The sequence below is a fragment of the Salvelinus sp. IW2-2015 genome, linkage group LG16 (assembly GCF_002910315.2).
Source record: "Salvelinus sp. IW2-2015 linkage group LG16, ASM291031v2, whole genome shotgun sequence".
Classification (NCBI taxonomy): Eukaryota; Metazoa; Chordata; class Actinopteri; order Salmoniformes; family Salmonidae; genus Salvelinus; species Salvelinus sp. IW2-2015.
In genome coordinates, this window is record NC_036856.1 from 32,533,193 (window position 1) to 32,551,796 (window position 18,604).

General features: G+C 42.1%; 1 pseudogene; it reads left to right on the top strand.

Annotated features, from left to right (window-relative positions):
• The window catches only part of LOC111975573 (exocyst complex component 2-like), an 81,052-nt pseudogene that overhangs the window by 15,253 nt on the left and 47,195 nt on the right, over window positions 1–18,604 (top strand).

Consider the following 18,604-nt stretch of genomic DNA (forward strand, 5'->3'; position numbering starts at 1 on the left):
ACACACACACCACACACACACACACACACACACACCACACACAACACACACCAAAACAAGATTCCACACACAGAGTCACACACACAAACAATATAGAAAGAAAAGCCCTTATTTCCCCATTTCAGTCAGACTGGTTAGGTTGACTAAGAGAATTCTTGCATTCTCTTTGCCATATCCCGACACACTCCCCCTTTCCTCTCTTGCTCTTTTTCTCCTCGTCCCTCTCTCTCCCCTTTTCCATCTCTCGTTCTGACAGAGTCAGTGTGTTTATTTTTTCATGAGCGTATGAATAAGATGAAAGAGGGGGACTCTTGGCGTTGGGCTTGGGTTTCAGGGCCCGACACACACTGCGTGCGGCCGCACAGATGGATTGGAACAATTAACCCCAATTAAGCTGTTTCTCTGTTAAATCAGCCAGCAGGAAAATGTGGATGTGAAGCCATCCTCTCAGGAAGAATAGTACAGCAACCCATGAACACACACACACACACACACACACACACACACACACACACACACACACACACACACACACACACACACACACACACACACACACTCAAACACACATGCTAACCTCTCACCATTACAATAAAGAGAGGTTAGCATGTCTTGGGGGTATGATATCTTTGCGTCTGTAACTTTCTCACTCATTATTCATGATTCATTCAGGACTACACTCTTAGAAAGGTGCAATCTAGGACCTAAATGGGTTCTTCGGCTGTCCCCTATTTGAATAACCCTTTTGGGTTCCATGTAAAACCCTTTACACAGAGGGTTCTACGTGGAACCCAAAAGAGTTCTCCTAATGTGGACAGCCGAAGAACCCTTTTGGACCATTTTGTTCTAAGCGTGTATGTATAATCATGGTAGCATCCACATTAATGTAGAAGTGTTTAAGAACATATTCTATTCTTTTTTACAATAAAAGTGACTCCACAATACATTATTTACCATTCATTTCTATTGGGCATAAAATAATCGGAAACACAACCAAAACAAACAGCAAATGCATCCAACAAGCTTGTTGTAATCATTGCATGCTATGAATATGGGACCAAATACTAAACTTTTGATTACTTTAATACACATATAAGTGAATTTGTCCTAATACTTTTGGTCCCCTAAAGTGGGGGGGACTATGAACAAAAAGTGCTTTAATTTCGAAACGGTTTACCCGATATGGATGAAAATACCGTCAAATTAAAGCTGACAGTCTGCACTTTAACCTCATAGTCATTCTATCATTTCAAATGCAAAGTGCTGTAGTACAGAGCCAAAACAACAACAAAATTGTCACTGTCCCAATACTTTTGGAGCTGACTGTTTACACACAGTATGCTCATAGACAGACGCTCACACGTACTATGTTCATATTCACAAGCCCAGACACATAACACTGCGTGGGTGGTGACTGCCGTACGCAGTGGAGTCCCGAGTATAAACAGGGCTAATGATAAGGGGAACAGTGGTTTCCGGGGCTCAGGGTGATGAATATGGGGTCTTAGTGTGTGTCTCTACCACTCCGCTCACACGGAGCTGCTTCTCTCATATCTGGGATGGAGTTAGTTACACATCACAACAGACATGGACACCTGTCAGTCAGCTGTTAGTCTACACAGAGTCGGGAAGTCAAATGTGTGAATTTAGTGAGGGCTCAGAGTATATAGGCCTACTGTATGTAAGTACATGGATGACACCAGTCACTCAGTTTCACTTAGGGAATTATTTAAAGAAAACATTGAATATCAAAAGCACACACAGATACACACTCTGCACCAGCAGCTGTCTCCTGGCCCCCTGTCTTGTCTTGTGAGCTCAGCCACTCTACATATACCTGGCAGCCATTTACACTTGTAGACCACATCCCCGCTTCCCTCACCCTCACCCCCGCCCTCCAACCCCAGCCCCCGAAACCAGTGCTTCCCAAAAACATCCCTCAACCAAAGCCCCTCCCACCCGAGGCCAGTATCTCTCAAACCCTTCCTCCACCAGCTCCACTCTCACTCCTCACAACCATCATCACACACACCCTATTGTCAGAGTCACACCTGTCAGGGCAGGCCTATTAACTCTGTGATTGATTGGTTGTGTCTACAGTAACTGATGTAATTTCCCTCTTTCATTCCTGGGGTAGCGGAATGCTCCGGAATGTTCCGGTCCAGAACGTGACGGTTCCGAAGCCCATTCTAGGGTGTTATTAAGACTCATAATTACCTCAGAAAATGATCCTAAAACATGAATTAGCTCTATTTGCCTTTGGTTGAAACTAATTAATCACATTTTGATGTGTGGTTGGTTGGTTGGTTTGTAGCATAGCAGCGATCAGTGCAGCGCTAGCAGTCAAATCAAATCAAATTTTATTGGTCACATACACGTGCTTAGCAGATGTTATTGCGGGTGTARCGAAATGCTTGTGTTTCTATCTGACAGTGCAGTAATATCTAACAAGTAATATCTAACAATTTCACAACATATACCCAATACACACAAATCTAAGAAAAGGAAAGGAATTAAGAATATATAAATATATGGACGAGCAATGTCAGAGCGGCATAGACTAAGATACAGTAGAATAGTATTGAATACAGTATATACATATGAGATGAGTACCGTAATGCAAGATATGTAAACTTTATTAAAGTGACTAGTGTTCCATTTATTAAAGTGGCCTCTAATGTGTTAGTGATGGCTATTTAACAGTCTGATGACCTTGAGATAGAAGCTGTTTTTTAGTCTCTCAGTCCCAGCTTTGATGCACCTGTACTGACCTCGCCTTCTGGAGGCGTCAGTTGCTTCCGTATGTCTACAGTGCATTCGGAAAGTAATCAGACCCCTTGACTTTTCCCACATTTTGTTACGTTACAGCCTTATTTTAAAATTGATTAAATTGTTTTTTCCCCCTCATCAATCTACCCACAATACCCAATAATGACAAAGCAAAAACAGGTTTATAGAAATGTTTGCAAAAAAACGGAAATATTACATTTACATAAGTATTCAGGCTCTTTACTCGGTACGTTATTGAAGCACCTTTGACAGCGATTACAGCCTTCAGTCTTCTTGGGTATGACGCTATAAGCTTGGCACACCTGTATTTGGGGAGTTTCTCCCATTCTTCTCTGCAGATCCTCTCAAGCTCTGTCAAGTTGGATTGGGAGCGTCGCTGCACAGCTATTTTCAGGTCTCCAGAGATGTTAGATCGGGTTCAAGTCCAGGCTCTGGCTGGGCCACTCAAGGACATTCAGAGACTTGTTCCAAAGCCACTCCTGCGTTGTCTTGGCTATGTGTTTAGGGTCGTTGTCCTGTTGGAAGGTGAACCTTTGCCCCAGTCTGAGGTCCTGAGCGCTCTAGCGCAGGTTTTTATCAAGGATCTCCTTGAACTTTGCTCCGTTCATCTTTGCCTCGATCCTGACTAGTCAACCAGTCCCTGCCGCTGAAAAACATCCCCACAGCATGATGCTGCCCCCACCATGCTTCACTATAGGGATGGTGCCAGGTTTCCTCCAGACTTAACACTTGGCTTTCAGGCCAAAGAGTTCAATCTTGGTTTCATAAGACCAGAGAATCTTGTTTCTCATGGTCTGAAAGTCCTTTAGGTGCCTTTTGGCAAACTCCAAGCAGGCTGTCATGTGCCTTTTACTGAGTAATGGCTTCCGTCTGGCCACTCTACCATAAAGGCCTGGTTGGTGGAGTGCTGCAGAGATGGTTGTCCTTCTGGAAGGTTCTTCCATTTCCACAGAGGAACTCTGGAGCTCTGTCAGAGTGACCATTGTGTTCTTGGTCACCTACCTGACCAAGTCCCTTCTCCACCGATTGCTCAGTTTGGATGGGAGGCCAGCTCTAGGAAGAGTCCTGGTGGTTCCAAACTTACTCCATTTAAGAATCATGGAGGCCACTGTGTTCTTGGGGACCCTCAATGCTACAGACATTTTTTGGTACTCTTCCCCAGATCTATGCCTCAACACAATTCTGTCTGAGCTCTACGGACAAGTCCTTTGACTTCATGGCTTGGTTTTTGCTCGGACATGCACTGTCAGTTAGGGGACCATATATAGACAGGTGTGTGCCTTTCCAAATCATGTACAGTCAATTGGATTTACCACAGGTGGACTCCAATCAAGTTCTAGAAGGGATGATTAATGGAAACAGGATGCACTTGAGTTCAATTTCTTTGTACTTGTTAGACAGGCTACTGCGTCTGCCATGCAGATATAGGCGTACAGAAGAAGGCTAATTTGTTAATTTTCTATTAGAATATTTTTTATAAAGATAAGTATTATATTGTTGAATTAGAGGATGAACTCTGGTAGGCCTAAAGCATTCTTCCTCTCCTCAAATTCAACTATCTAAGTCAGTTGGAGCGCTGGTGCGCATTGTCTTCATATCATAGGCCTGAGGTATAATAGGCTAATAGCCACACCAAACTGTCATTAAAGTTTAAAAACTTTATTAGGGTAATATCAAAAGTAAGTCAAGCCATTGTTTATAGGTCAATATACGAGCAGGATATTATATTGCGACAAACACAACATTTCAGTTGGAACTTAATTTTGCCCAAAGAAAATGGCTCAACAGAATGAAACAAAACACGAACTGGTTTAAACCTTCACAAAAGTGTTGAACAGGTTATATTGCAGCATTTACCAATAAAGTCTAGTACCTACCATACCCAACAAATGACAGCAGTAGGTTAATGATATATATATATTTTTTTTACAAGAGGTCTACTTAAACTAAATATGGAGCACACAATTAAAAAGTAGATCAAAATTTACTTAGCCAACGGAAATGTCTCAACAGAATGAAGCAAAACAGGTTATGCATATTTAAAGAACTGGTTTGGATGAATAAATAGGCCTACAATAAACGCCGACATTCTTCTCATATTTGTCCACTACAGTATTAAAACGTTTCCATACGGAGGACATTCCCCTGGTAGCAGGGCTCCAGACTAACATTTTCCCCTGGTGTCACTGGTTGCACCAGCCCGTGATTTGGTCGGACCCAATTTTTTGCGGCATCACACAATAGAAAAAAAAGAGTAGGCCTATCATCTTAACCGCTCTAGGGTACGTGAGACATTAGCGTCCCACCTCTTCAACAGCCAGTGAAACTGCAGGGCGCCAAATTCAAAACAACAGAAATCCCATAATTAAAATTCCTCAAACATACATGTATTTTACACCATTTTAAAGATACACTTGTTGTAAATCCAGCCACAGTGTCCGATTTCAAAAAGGCTTTACGACGAAAGCAAACGAAACGATTATGTTAGGTGAGTGCCTATTCACAGAATAACACAGCCATTTTTTCAGCCAAAGAGAGGATTCACAAAAAGCAGAAATATAGATACAATTAATCACTAACCTTTGATGATCTTCATCAGATGACACTCATAGGACTTCATTTTACACAATACATATATGTTTTGTTCGGTAAAGTTCATATTTATATCCAAAAATCTAAGTTTACATTGGCACCTTACGTTCAGAAGTTCCAAAACATCCTTTGATTTTGCAGAGAGCCACATCAATTTACAGGAATACTCATTATAAACATTGCTAAAAGATACAGCTGTTATGCATGGAATTTTAGATGCACTTCTCCTTAATGCAACCGCTGTTTCAGATTTCAAAAAAGCTTTACGGAAAAAGCAAAAACCATGCAATAATCTGAGGTCGGCGCTCAGAGCCCAATCAAGACACAAATATAGCCGCCATATTATGCAGTCAACAAAAGTCATAAAAGTATTATAAATCTTCACTTACCTTTGCTGATCTTCGTCGGAATGCACTCCCAGGACTCCCACAAGAAATGTTCGTTTTGTTCGGTAATGTCCATCATTTATGTCCAAATAGTTACTTTTGTTAGCGCGTTTGGTAAACAAATCCAAAGTCACGAAGCGCGTTCACTAAAAGCAGACGAAATGTCAAAAAGTTCCATAACAGTCAGTAGAAACATGTCAAACGATATATTGAATCAATCTTTAGGATGTTTTTAACATAATTCTTCAATAATGTTCCAACCGGAGAATTCCTTTGTCTTCAGAAAAGAAAATGGAACGGCAGCAAACTCTCATGTGAACGCGCATGGTCAGCTCGTGGCTGCCGGCAGACGTCTGACTCATTCCTCTCTCCTTCGGCCCCACTAAACAGTAGAGGCATCAGACAAGGTTCTAAAGACTGTTGACATCTAGTGGAAGCCTTAGGAAGTGCAACATTACCAATATCCCACTGTATCTTCAATAGGAGCTGAGTTGAAAATCGACAAACCTCAGATTTCCCACTTCCTGATTGGATTTTTTCTCAGGTTTTTGCCTGCCATATGAGTTCTGTTATACTCACAGACATCATTCAAACAGTTTTAGAAACTTCAGAGTGTTTTCTGTCCAAATCTACTAATACTATGCATATTCTAGCTTTTATGGCTTTGTAGCAGGCCGTTTACTCTGGGCATGCTTTTCATCCGGACGTGAAAATACTGCCCCCTACCCGAAAGAAGTTAAAGTCATTCACAGTGCTTTATTAAAACGTGGAATTGACTACTGAGATGGTATTGAAGAATTAAGTTGTTTCATCATCTCATTATAATTGCAACCTAATCCAGTGATTGTCATGCTTTTTGTGTAGACAATTATGCTACTGTTGTTATTTTACTATTAAAATAGGGCTATATATATTTTTCAATAGAGATTAATGTTCCTGCATCTTTCTGTGCTGTAATATCATAGTTTATTTATTTATTTTATTTATTTAAGTGGAAACTCAAAACACATTAGCTAGATCACTTACTCTAAAGATAATACACACTCATAGTAGCCGTGTATTAATTTAACATTATATTAAATGTACCAAAAAAAATTGTTGGTGTAGCTTACCGTCCAATGAGGCCTATGCAATCGCAATGGCCAATGCGCATTTCACTCACTCCGTATCTCAAAGCCATATGAAATATCCTTGTAAAATAGTTGCTATTGAACTTATAATTGAGAGTTGAGAAATACCTACAGAAAGCTGAGAACATCCTCTCTACATCTGTGACAACAAGATAACTGTGTTTTTCCAGCAATAGGGTTTTAAAATTTTATACAATCAGAAAACTTTCTTTCTCCCAGAGCATTTTTTCACCCCGGGAAAGGAAGAGGGAGAGTGGCTCGCGCGACACAAAAACAGGCCCCAGCAAAACGGGTACAGGGGCCGGCAGACACTTTCATTACAGGAATCATGAGGATAATGTAGCCTACTTTACTGTTTGACCAAATCATTGACCAAAATAGGACGTTTTTAGTGAGGTGAATAATTTTGCAGCCAGCACCGACGCGACCAATACATATTTTTTAACTCGCACAGCCAAGACAAAGGGTCGCAAAAGGCAACTAAATGGTTGCAGTCTGGAGCCCTGCCTTGTAGGCTTTTCACTATAGGCATACTCTCTAACTTTTGTTTTACTTCAATGAAAAAGGCCTCCATCTTCGCAATCAACATTAGCCTAGGTCAAGGCTCCTCTCTCACTTTCTCTCTCTCCTCAGCAGCAGGGCAGCCCCGAACAATTTGGCTGGCTACAAATTAATTTATCAGCTTTAAAAAAATATATATATGTATTTTTTTTAAATTAACCCATCCACCACCCCTCTTCTTCAGAGGACACATATCTTGTTTGGTTTTTACAGCTTTTCTGCTACATTTTACAAATACATTTTACATACACATTTTGCATACTTTTATATAAAGCAATCACATAACAATAATACATGACCAAACATGAGCTCTTTAATCCCGCCCCTCAGCCACTCTCAGCACATCCCACCTATCACCATAGACCATCATCGTTTGGTTTCCATGTGCCATATATTTTTCAATTGTGCTGTGATGTTTTACATACATGTTGAACCTTTCTAATCATATAGAATCCACAGATTGTGAGCTAAAGATGAAAGCCTTTCCTACGAGTATTATTATATTATTTATTGACTGACTATGGCTTTCCAAATCGCTCAACACTGCTATTTGTAAGGTTCATTTTAAGTGAATGTTGTAATTTTTTAACCATTCCTGAACCTGTGACCAGAAACAAGCTACATAGGGGCAATACCAGAATAAATAATCTAGTTATTCTGTCTCGTCGCAGCAAAATCTACAGTGCTGAGATTGTTGTATGCCCCGTATATATAGCATTCTGTTGATGGCATGAATTTTGTATAATCATTTAAATTGAAATACTCTTAAGTGTTGAATCAAGTGTTGTTTTTTGTACCAGTTCATTAACCATGTGCCATGGAATCGGTACATCAAAATTCTCTTCCCTTTTATTTTGCAACCTGTACGGCGCAGCTACTGTATCAACATTTTTGTCCTCAAATGAAACTGGTATATTTTTCTATTTATGCCAGTTCCTTTCAGCCAATTTGTATCTTTAATATATGGCAGTTCCCTACCTTCTCCCTTTTCCACTTGCCTCCTCCATTTTTGTGGTAATGCTGCAATCAGTTGGTTATACGTTTCTTTTGAGCAGACATTCTCATATATTTTCGATAGCTGCATATTCGATAGCTGCATAAGTCCACCGTTTATATTCACAATATCGTTAATAAATATATTAAAACATTTTCCAAAAGGAATGTTTTTTTATTAATCAGTATATTTGAGTTTAACCATAACATTTGTTGTAATATTTCTTCTATCTTCTCTGGAGGATAAAACTGAAATTGTAACCAGATTTGTATGGCTTGTTCAAGAAAGGGCGATACTTTAAACAACATTTTATTTTCAATTAGAGAGAAGTTGTAATCTGTATAAAGGCAAAAATGTAATTTTTGAACAACAGATGAGTCTTTCTTAATAATCTACTGGAGAACCATTTTGGGTTTAAGTATAATTTATGTATGAGTGAAGCTTTTAGTGAGAGGTTTAAAGCTTTAATGTTTCATCATTTTAGCCCCCCCAAACTCATATTCATTATATAAATAGGCACACACACACACATACTGGACACCATGGGAAAGGGTTCACCCGACACCTGTATCAACAGCAACAGCTCTGATCCCTCTCTCTATAAAAAAAGATGGGAACATGCCAGGAATGAGAGAGAGAGAGAACGCAGCTCCATATGTGCAGAATCTCTGTCTGTCTGTGTGCCCATTGCTTTGCGTCTTTGTGCGTGCGGGTTGTGTGTATGCTTAAATATGTACTTCCAAACATACAGTGCCTTCAGAAAGTATTCGCATCCCTATACTTTTTCCAGATGTTGTTGTATTACAAATTGGGATTAAAATTGATTTGTCATCTTTTGTCAACGATCTACACAAAATACTCTGTAATGCCAAAGTGGAAGAAAATTCCCGAGCAGACTAGATGAAAAATCTGTCGATGTGCCCTTGAGCAAGGTACTTAACCTTAATTGCTCTGCATAAGAGCGTCTGCTAAATCAGCTGATCCAAATAATCAAAGCTTGATGATCCGTTGGTTATTTGAATCAGCGGTGTAGTACTAGGACGAAAACCAAAACGTGCACCCAGGGCGGACCCTAGGACCGAGTTTGGCAAATGCTGTGCTAAATGGCTGAAGAGTAAAAATGCAAGTTGGTTGTTGATCATTGCTAGACAGCCATTTTCAAGTTTTTCCATAGATTTTCAAGACGATTTAAGTCAAAACTCCCTCGTCCTTGCCGATGACGTCCTTGCCGATGACAAGCTTACCCATACCATAATACAGCCACCACCATGCTTGAAAATATGAAGAGTGGTACTCAGTAGTGTGTTATGTTAGTATTGTGGAGTAACTACAATGTTGTTTAATCCATCCTCAGTTATCTCCTATGACAGCCATTAAACTCTGTTACTGTTCTAAAGTTACCATTGGCCTCATGGTGAAATCCTTCCTCTCCGGCAACTGAGTCCACCTGTATATTTGTAGTGACTGGGTGTATTGATACACCATCCAAAGTGTAATTAATAACTTCACCATGCTTTAAGGGATATTCAATGCCATCTACCAATAGGTGTCCTTCTTTGCGAACCATTGGAAAACCTCCCTGGTCTTTGAGGTTGAATTTGTACTTGAAATTCACTGCTCGACAGAGAGACCTTATAGCTAATTGTATGTGTGGGGTACAGAGATGGGGTAGTAATTTAAAACAGGTTAAACACTATTATTGCACACAGAGTGAGTCCATGCAACTTATTCTGTGACTTATTAAGCACATTTTTACTCCTGAACTAATTTAGGCTTGCCATAACAAAAGGGTTGAATACTTATTGACTGAAGACATTTTAGCTTTTAATTTTTTATTAATTAATTTCTAAAAACATAATTCCACGTTGACGTTAATATTGTGTGTTGTGTGTAGATCAGTGTAATCCATTTTAAATTTGAGCTGTAACACAACAAAATGTGCAAAAGTACAGGGTGAATACTTTCTGAAGGCCCTGTATGTGTGTATAAATGTGTGTGTATGAAAGATTGTGTGCTTCTCTAGAGGGTTCTTATGGTCTCTTTCCTGGTTTATCTGACTCACCTTGTAGTTTACTAACATTTGTAGATGGAAGGGTTTGGTTAGTGCTTGTGCACAGTCAGCCTGCAGCCCTTCAATCTGGGGGATTCACCAAGCTCACTGACCACAACAGAGCAAGTGTGTCATATGTTTTGGAAATAAGTCAGCTCTTTTTCTTACTGGATTTACAGTAAGGATCTGTAGGCGTTCTAGTGGTGTTGTTCTATCAGTACTTTACCCTGATTGTTATTTTGTCTACTCCCTTCACAGAACAGCGCAAACTGGCTCTAACCAGTATAGAAAGAGGAGTGGGAGGCCCCGGTGCACAACTGAACTAGAGGACAAGTACATTAGGCGACTCCGGTTGCAAAGTTGCAAAGAAAAAACATATCTCAGACTGGCCAATAAAAAGAAAAGATTAAGATGGGTAAAACAACACAGACACTGGACAGAGGAGCCTAGAAGGCCAGTATCCCGGAGTGGCCTCTTCACTGTTGACGTTGAGACTGGTGTTTTTTGGGTACTATTTAATGAAGCTGCCAGTTGAGGACTTGTGAGGCATCTGCTTCTCAAACTAGACACTCTAATGTACTTGTCCTCTTGCTCAGTTGTGCACCGGGGCCTCCCACTCCTCTTTCTATTCTGGTTAGAGCCAGTTTGCGCTGATCTGTGAAGGGAGTAGTACACAGCGTTGTACGAGATCTTCAGTTTCTGCGCAATTTCTCACATGGAATAGCCTTAATTTCTCAGAACAAAAATAGACTGATGAGTTTCAGAAGAAAGTACTTTTGTTTCTAGCCATTTTGAGCCTGTAATCGAACCCACAAATGTTGAGAGACCTCGCTACTGTTATTTTTCACTGTCTTTTTACTGTTGTTTTTATTTCTTTACTTACCTATTGTTCACCGAATACCTTTCTTACACTGTTGGTTAGTGCCTGTAAGTAAGCATTCCACCTGTTGTATTCGGCGCATGTGACAAATAAACTTTGATGCTCCAGATACTCAACTAGTCTAAAGGTCAGTTTTATTGCTTCTTTAATCAAAACAACAGTTTTCAGCTGTGCTAAAATAATTGCAAAAGTGTTTTCTAATGATCAATTAGCCTTTTAAAATGATAAACTTGAATTAGCTAACACAAAGTGACATTGGATCACAGGAGAGATGGTTGCTGATAATGGGCCTCTGTATGCCTATGTAGATGTTCCATTAAAATCAGTCGTTTCCAGCTACAATAGTCATTTACAACATTAACAATGTCTACACTGTATTTCTGATCAATTTGATGTCATTTTAATGTTTTTTTTTTTTTGCTTCTTTCAAAAACAAGGACATTTCTAAGTGACCCCAAACTTTTGAACGGTAGTGTGTATATAGTATATATACAGTACCTGTCATAAGTTTGGACACAAATACTCATTCAAGGGTTTTTCTTTATTTTTACTATTTCCTACATTGTAGAATAATAGTGAAGACATCAAAACTATGAAATAACACATATGGAATCATATAGTAACCCGAAAAGTGTTAATGGAGCGAGTCCCTGCAGCAATGTTCCAACTTCTAGTGGAAAGCCTTCCCAGAAGAGTGGAGGCTGTTATAGCAGCAAAGGGGTACCAACTCCATATTAGTGCCCAGGATTTTGGAATGAGATATTCGATGAACAGGTGTCCATATACTAATGGTCATATAGTGTATTTTTCTATTTGGTCCTCAAACTTGAACTCGACTCTGAGATTTGCCATTTCGAAAATGAGGCATTTACCGCGAACCGGAATACGCAACATCACTCTCCCTCATCTGATTGGCCAGGTAGGCGGGCTTTCTGAGCCAGCATACACTCCCTCATCTGATTGATTGAGTTGGCGGGCCTACTGACTTTGTGGCTGTGGTAACTAGTGATGTCCCATCTAGTGGAGAGCAGCACTGTAGCTCTCTATCCCCATCTAGTGGAGGCTGGAGCGCAGTGAGTGGCCTGATCAGGCCAGCGTAATCTGACCCAGATCCAACAGACATCACTCTGCCCAGCTAAACCGAATTCACCTCTGCCTTGTACAAACCCACTGCCCTCTCCTCAGCTCCCCTTTGCTCCCTTCTCCTCCTCTCTCGCTCATCACTCTGAAACAACGGGGCATTCTCTCCATCGCCCAGGCAAGAGGAGAGATGGATCAGAAGACAAATAAAGAAAGGAGGAGGGGAGTGTTTGGTGTGAAAGCCTGCTGAGATTATTGAGGAATGTGGAGTTATTATGAAAACGGTTGATTTAATCTCTCAAGTATTTGATCCTGTGGGTTCATCTCTCTCTCTCTCTCTCTCTCTCTCTCTCTCTCTCTCTCTCTCTCTCTCTCTCTCTCTCTCTCTCTCTTCCTGCTCTCTGGTCTCTTGTTCTTTTTTACCTTGTCTCCTCTCTGTCTCTCTGTCTCTCTCTCTCTCTCTCTCTCTCTGTCTTGCTCTCTTCTCTCTCTCTCTCTCTCTCCTCTCTCTCTCTGTCTTGCTCTCTCTCTCTACCTCTCTCCCTCTATCTCGCCATCTCAGTGGGGTTGGGGGCCATAGCCCTGAATCTAGAGGGGGACCCTCGCCCGTCGGCCCTCAGTAGGATCAGGGACACAGCTTCTCTGAAGAGGGGGTGCAGTCTGCGTACCCCCCGCCCCAGCAGTGAGTAACACTAGCTACACTATATAAACTCAGCAAAAAAAGAAACGTCCTCTCACTGTCAACTGCATTTATTTTCWGCAAACGTAACATGTGTAAATATTTGTATAAACAAAACCAGATTCAACAACTGAGACATTAACTGAACATGTTCCACAGACATGTGACAAACAGAAATGGAATAATGTGTTCCTGAACAAAGGGGGGATCAAAAGTAACAGTCAGTATCTGGTGTGGCCACCAGCTGCATTAAGTACTGCATTGCATCTCCTCCTCATGAACTGCACCAGATTTGCCAGTTCTTGCTGTGAGATGTTACCCCACTCTTCCACCAAGGCACCTGCAAGTTCCCAGACATTTCTGGGGGGAATGGCCCTAGCCATCACCCTACGATCCAACAGGTCCCAGACGTGCTCAATGGGATTGAGATCCGGGCTCTTAGCTGGCCATGGCAGAACACTGACATTCCTGCCTTGCAGGAAATCACGCACAGAACGAGCAGTATGGCTGGTGGCATTGTCATGCCAGGGTCATGTCAGGATGAGCCTGCAGGAAGGGTACCACATGAGGGAGGAGGATGTCTTCCCTGTAATGCACAGCGTTGAGATTGCCTGCAATGACAACAAGCTCAGTCCGATGATGCTGTGACACACCGCCCCAGACCATGACGGACCCTCCACCTCCAAATCGATTCCGCTCCAGAGTACAGGCCTCGGTGTAACGCTCATTCCTTCGACGATAAACGCGAGTCCGACAATCACACCTGGTGAGACAAAACCGCGACTCGTCAGTGAAGAGCACTTTCACTTTTTGCCAGTCCTGTCTGGTCCAGTGACGGTGGGTTTGTGCCCATAGGCGACGTTGTTGCCGGTGATGTCTGGTGAGGACCTGCCTTACAACAGGCCTACACGCCCTCAGTCCAGCCTCTCTCAGCCTATTGCGGACAGTCTGAGCACTGATGGAGGGATTGTGCGTTCCTGGTGTAACTCAGGCAGTTGTTGTTGCCATCCTGTACCTGTCCCGCAAGTGTGATTTTCAGATGTACCGATCCTGTGCAGGTGTTGTTACACGTGGTGTGCCACTGCGAGAACGATCAGSTKTCCGTCCTGTCTCCCTGTTGCGCTGTCTTAGGCGTCTCACAGTACAGACATTGCAATTTATTGCCTTGGCCACATCTGCAGTCCTCATGCCTCTTTGCAGCATGCCTAAGGCACGTTCACGCAGATTAGCAGCGACCCTGGGCATCTTTCTTTTGGTATTTTTTAGTCAGTAGAAAGGCCTCTAGTGTCCTAAGTTTTCATAACTGTGACCTAAATTGCCTACCGTCTGTAAGCTGTTAGTGTCTTAATGACCGTTCCACAGGTGCATGTTCATTAAATGTTTATGGTTCATTGAACAAGCATGGGAAACAGTGTTTAAACCCTTTACAATGAAGATCTGTGAAGTTATTTGGATTTTTACAAATTATCTTTGAAAGACAGGGTCCTGAAAAAGGGCCGTTTATTTTTTTGCTGAGTTTATATATATATATATTTTATATTTTTTGTTTTTATTTAACCTTTATTTATCTAGGCAAGTCAGTTTAGAACAAATTGTTATTTACAATGACGGCCTACACCGGCCAAACCCTGGACGACGCTGGGATCACAGTCGGTTGTGATACAGCCTGGATACGAACCAGGGTGTCTGTAGTGACGCCTCAAGCACTGAGATGCAGAGCCTTAGAACGCTGCGCCACTCGGGAGCTCAATTTGTCTAGGACCAAAAGGCTCCTTAACAGCTTCTACCCTCAAGCCATAAGACTGCTGAAAACTTTATCAAATTGCCACCAGACTATTTACATTGACCCCCCCCATTAGTTTTTTTTACACTGCTGCTACTCACTGTTTATTATCTATGCAGGGTCACTTCACCCCTACCTATATGTACAAATTACCTCGACTAACCTGTACCCCCCGCACATTGACCTGGTACCGGTACCCCGTGTATATAGCCTCGTTATTGTTATTTTATTGTGTTACTTACATTTTCTTTACTTTAGTTTATTTGGTAAACATTTTCTTAAATCTTCTTGAACTGCACTGTTGGTTAAGGGCTTGTAAGTAAGCATTTCACAGTAAGGTCTGCACATGTTGTATTCTGCACATGTGTCAAATAAAGTTTCTTTTGATTACAGTACAGTATAACAATATATCAAGTTAAATCAAATCAAATGTGTCACATACATGTGTTTAGCAGATGTTATTGCGGTTGTGTTTCTAGCTCCAACAGTGCAGTAATATCTAACAATTCACAACCATACACACAACCTAAAAGTAAAAGAATGGAATTAAGGAATATTTAAATATTAGGATGTCAGAGTGGCATAGACTAAAATACAGTAGAATAGAATACAGTATATACATATGAGATGAGTAAAGGCAAAATATGCAAACATTATTAAAGTGACTAGTGTTCCATTATTAAGTGGCCAGTGATTTCAAGTCTATGTAAGTGGGGAAGCAGCCTCTAAGGTGCAGGGTTACGTAACCGTGTGGAAGCCGCCTAGTGATGGCTATTTCACAGTCTGATGGCCTTGAGATAGAAGCTGTTTTTCAATCTCTCGGTCCCAGCTTTGATGCACCTGTACTGACCTCGSCTTCTGGATGATAGCGGGGTGAACAGACAGTGGCTCGGGTGGTTGTTGTCCTTGTTGATCTTTTTGGCCTTCCTGTGACACCGGGTACTGTAGGTGTCATGGAGGGCAGGTAGTTTACCCCCGGTGGTACGTTGGGCAGACCGCACCATCGCCTGGAGAGACCTGCGGTTGTGGGCGGTGCAGTTGCCGTGATACAGCCCGAGGGGATGCTCTCAATTGTGCATCTGTAAAGGTTTGTGAGGGTTTTAGGTGCCAAGTCAAATTTCTTCAGCCTCCTGATGTTGAAGAGGCCCTGTTGCGCCTTCTTCACCACACTGTCTGTGTAGGTGGACCATTTCAGATCGTCAGTGATGTGTATGCCAAGGAACTTGAAGCTTTCCACCTGCTACACTGCGGTCCCGTCCCACTGCTGGCCCGTAGGGCAGTGTGCAGTGCGATGGCGATTGCATCGTCTGTGGCTCTATTGGGGTGGTAAGCAAATTTAAGTGGGTCTAGGGTGTCCGGTAAGGTAGAGGTGATATGATCCTTAACTAGCCCCTCAAACCACTTCATGATGACATAAGTGAATGCTACGGGGCGATAGTAATTTAGTTCAGTTACCTTTGCTTTCTTGGGTACAGGAACAATGTTGGACATCTTGAAGCAAGTGGGGACAGCAGACTGGATAGGGAAAGATTGAATATGTCTGTCAACACTCCAGCCAGCTGGTCTGTGTATACTCTGAGGACGCGGCTAGGGATGCCGTCTATACACACACTACCAGCGATTCTCAACCTGTGTTGTGGACAATGTAGATTTGTAACGCTTCATCGTGAATTATACTGTATCTTTATGTACAACACTATATTACTCCACTCCATTCTCTTGTCCCTCTGTAACCTGTCTGCTTGTGGTCTGTAACCTGTCTGCCTGTGGTCTGTAACCTGTCTGTCTCCTGTGTGTGTTGTAGCTTGGCGTTATGAGACGCCCCAGCAGGTGCAGTTTGTGGAGAAGCTGTCGGACGTGGTGATTGGCCAGCTGCCCAACTTCTGGAAGCTCTGGATCTCTTACGTCAACGGCAGCCTCTTCAGCGAGGTACACACACACACACACACACACACACACACACACACACACACACACACACACACACACTACACATACTCTCTGTACACACCTATATCAGTCCTCAAGCACTGTGTCTGTTGTTGTTTGCACAGACTGGTGAGAAATCTGGCCAGGTGGAGAAATCGAAGAAGAATGCCAGACAGAGACAGAACGACTTTAAGGTACGTTTTGTTGAGTTAGATATACTTTTGGTAAACTTCAGAAGACTCTCTTTCTGTGTGTAGTTTTACTTCCTGAAATGGTTTGTGTTATATATTTGATATCTCTGTAGAAAATGATTGAGGAGGTGACCCATCGCCTGGTGAAGCTGGTGAGAGGGGCTCTCCTCCCCTCTACTCTGACTGAGCTGGAGCTGAGGCTGTATGGGGGCTGGGAGAGTAAGACTGAACTCACTGGACCCTGGCTCACACAGGTCATACACACTGTCAGGTATGGACACCTCGCTCTAGTGTATTGATGATGGCACCAGAGAGAAAGGCTGCAGTTTTACGGTCTCCTAACCAATTGTGCTATTGTGTGTGTTTTTTCGCATTATTTGTAACTTATTTTGAACATACAGTTTCTGCCACCGTCTCTTATGACCAAAAAAAGCTTCTAGAAATCAGGACAGCGATTACTCACCTCGTATTGAAAGACGATTTGTTCTTTAACTAGTCGGACGAGAGGTATTTACTCCAGACACCCGACAAGTTCCTCATCCCCGTCATTCGCTGGAGAAAGAGACAGGGATATCGAGGACGAAGGTCGGGGTGCCTTGTAAGGGGCCGGCGGCGAATGGGTGATTTGCATTTACCATTGGTCCTATCAGCCAACGTACAATCATTGGATAATAAAATAGACAAACTACAAGCACGTATATCCTACCAACAGGACATTAAAAACTGCAATATCCTATGTTTCATCGAGTCGTGGCTGAACAACGACATGAATAACACAGCTAGCGGGACACACTGTATCGGCAGAATAGAACAGTAGCCTCTGGTACGACAAGTGGTGGCGGTCTATGTATATTTGTAAACAACAGCTGGTTCAAGATTTCTAAGGAAGTCTTGAGGTTTTGCTCGCCTGAGGTAGAGTATCTCATGATAAACTGTAGACCACACTATTTACCAAGAGAGTTTTCATCTATATTCTTCATAGCTGTCTACCACCACAAACTGATGCTGGCACGAAGACCGCACTCAATGTGCTGTATACGCCCATAAGCAAACAGGAAAACACTCATCCAGAGGCGGCGCTCCTAGTGGTCGGGGACTTTAATGCAGGGAAACATACATCCATTTTACCTAATTTCTACCAGCATGTCACATGTGCAACCAGAGGGAAAAAAACTAGACCACCTTTACTCCACACACAGAGACGCATATCCAAAGCTCTCCCTCGCCCTAATTTGGCAAATCTGACCATAATTCTATTCTCCTGTTTCCTGCTAACAAGCAAAAACTAAAGCAGGAAGCACCAGTGACTCGGTCAATAAAAAAAGTGGTCAGATGAAGCAGATGCTAAGCTACAGGATTGTTTTTCTAGCACAGACTGGAATATGTTCCGCGATTCTTCTGATGGCATTGAGGAGTACACCACATATGTCACTGGCTTCATCAATAAGTGAATCGATGACATCGTCCCCACAGTGTCTGCGTACATTTCCCAACCAGAAGCCAAGGATTACAGGCAACATCTGCACTGAGGTTACGTGTAGAGCTGCCGCTTTCAAGGA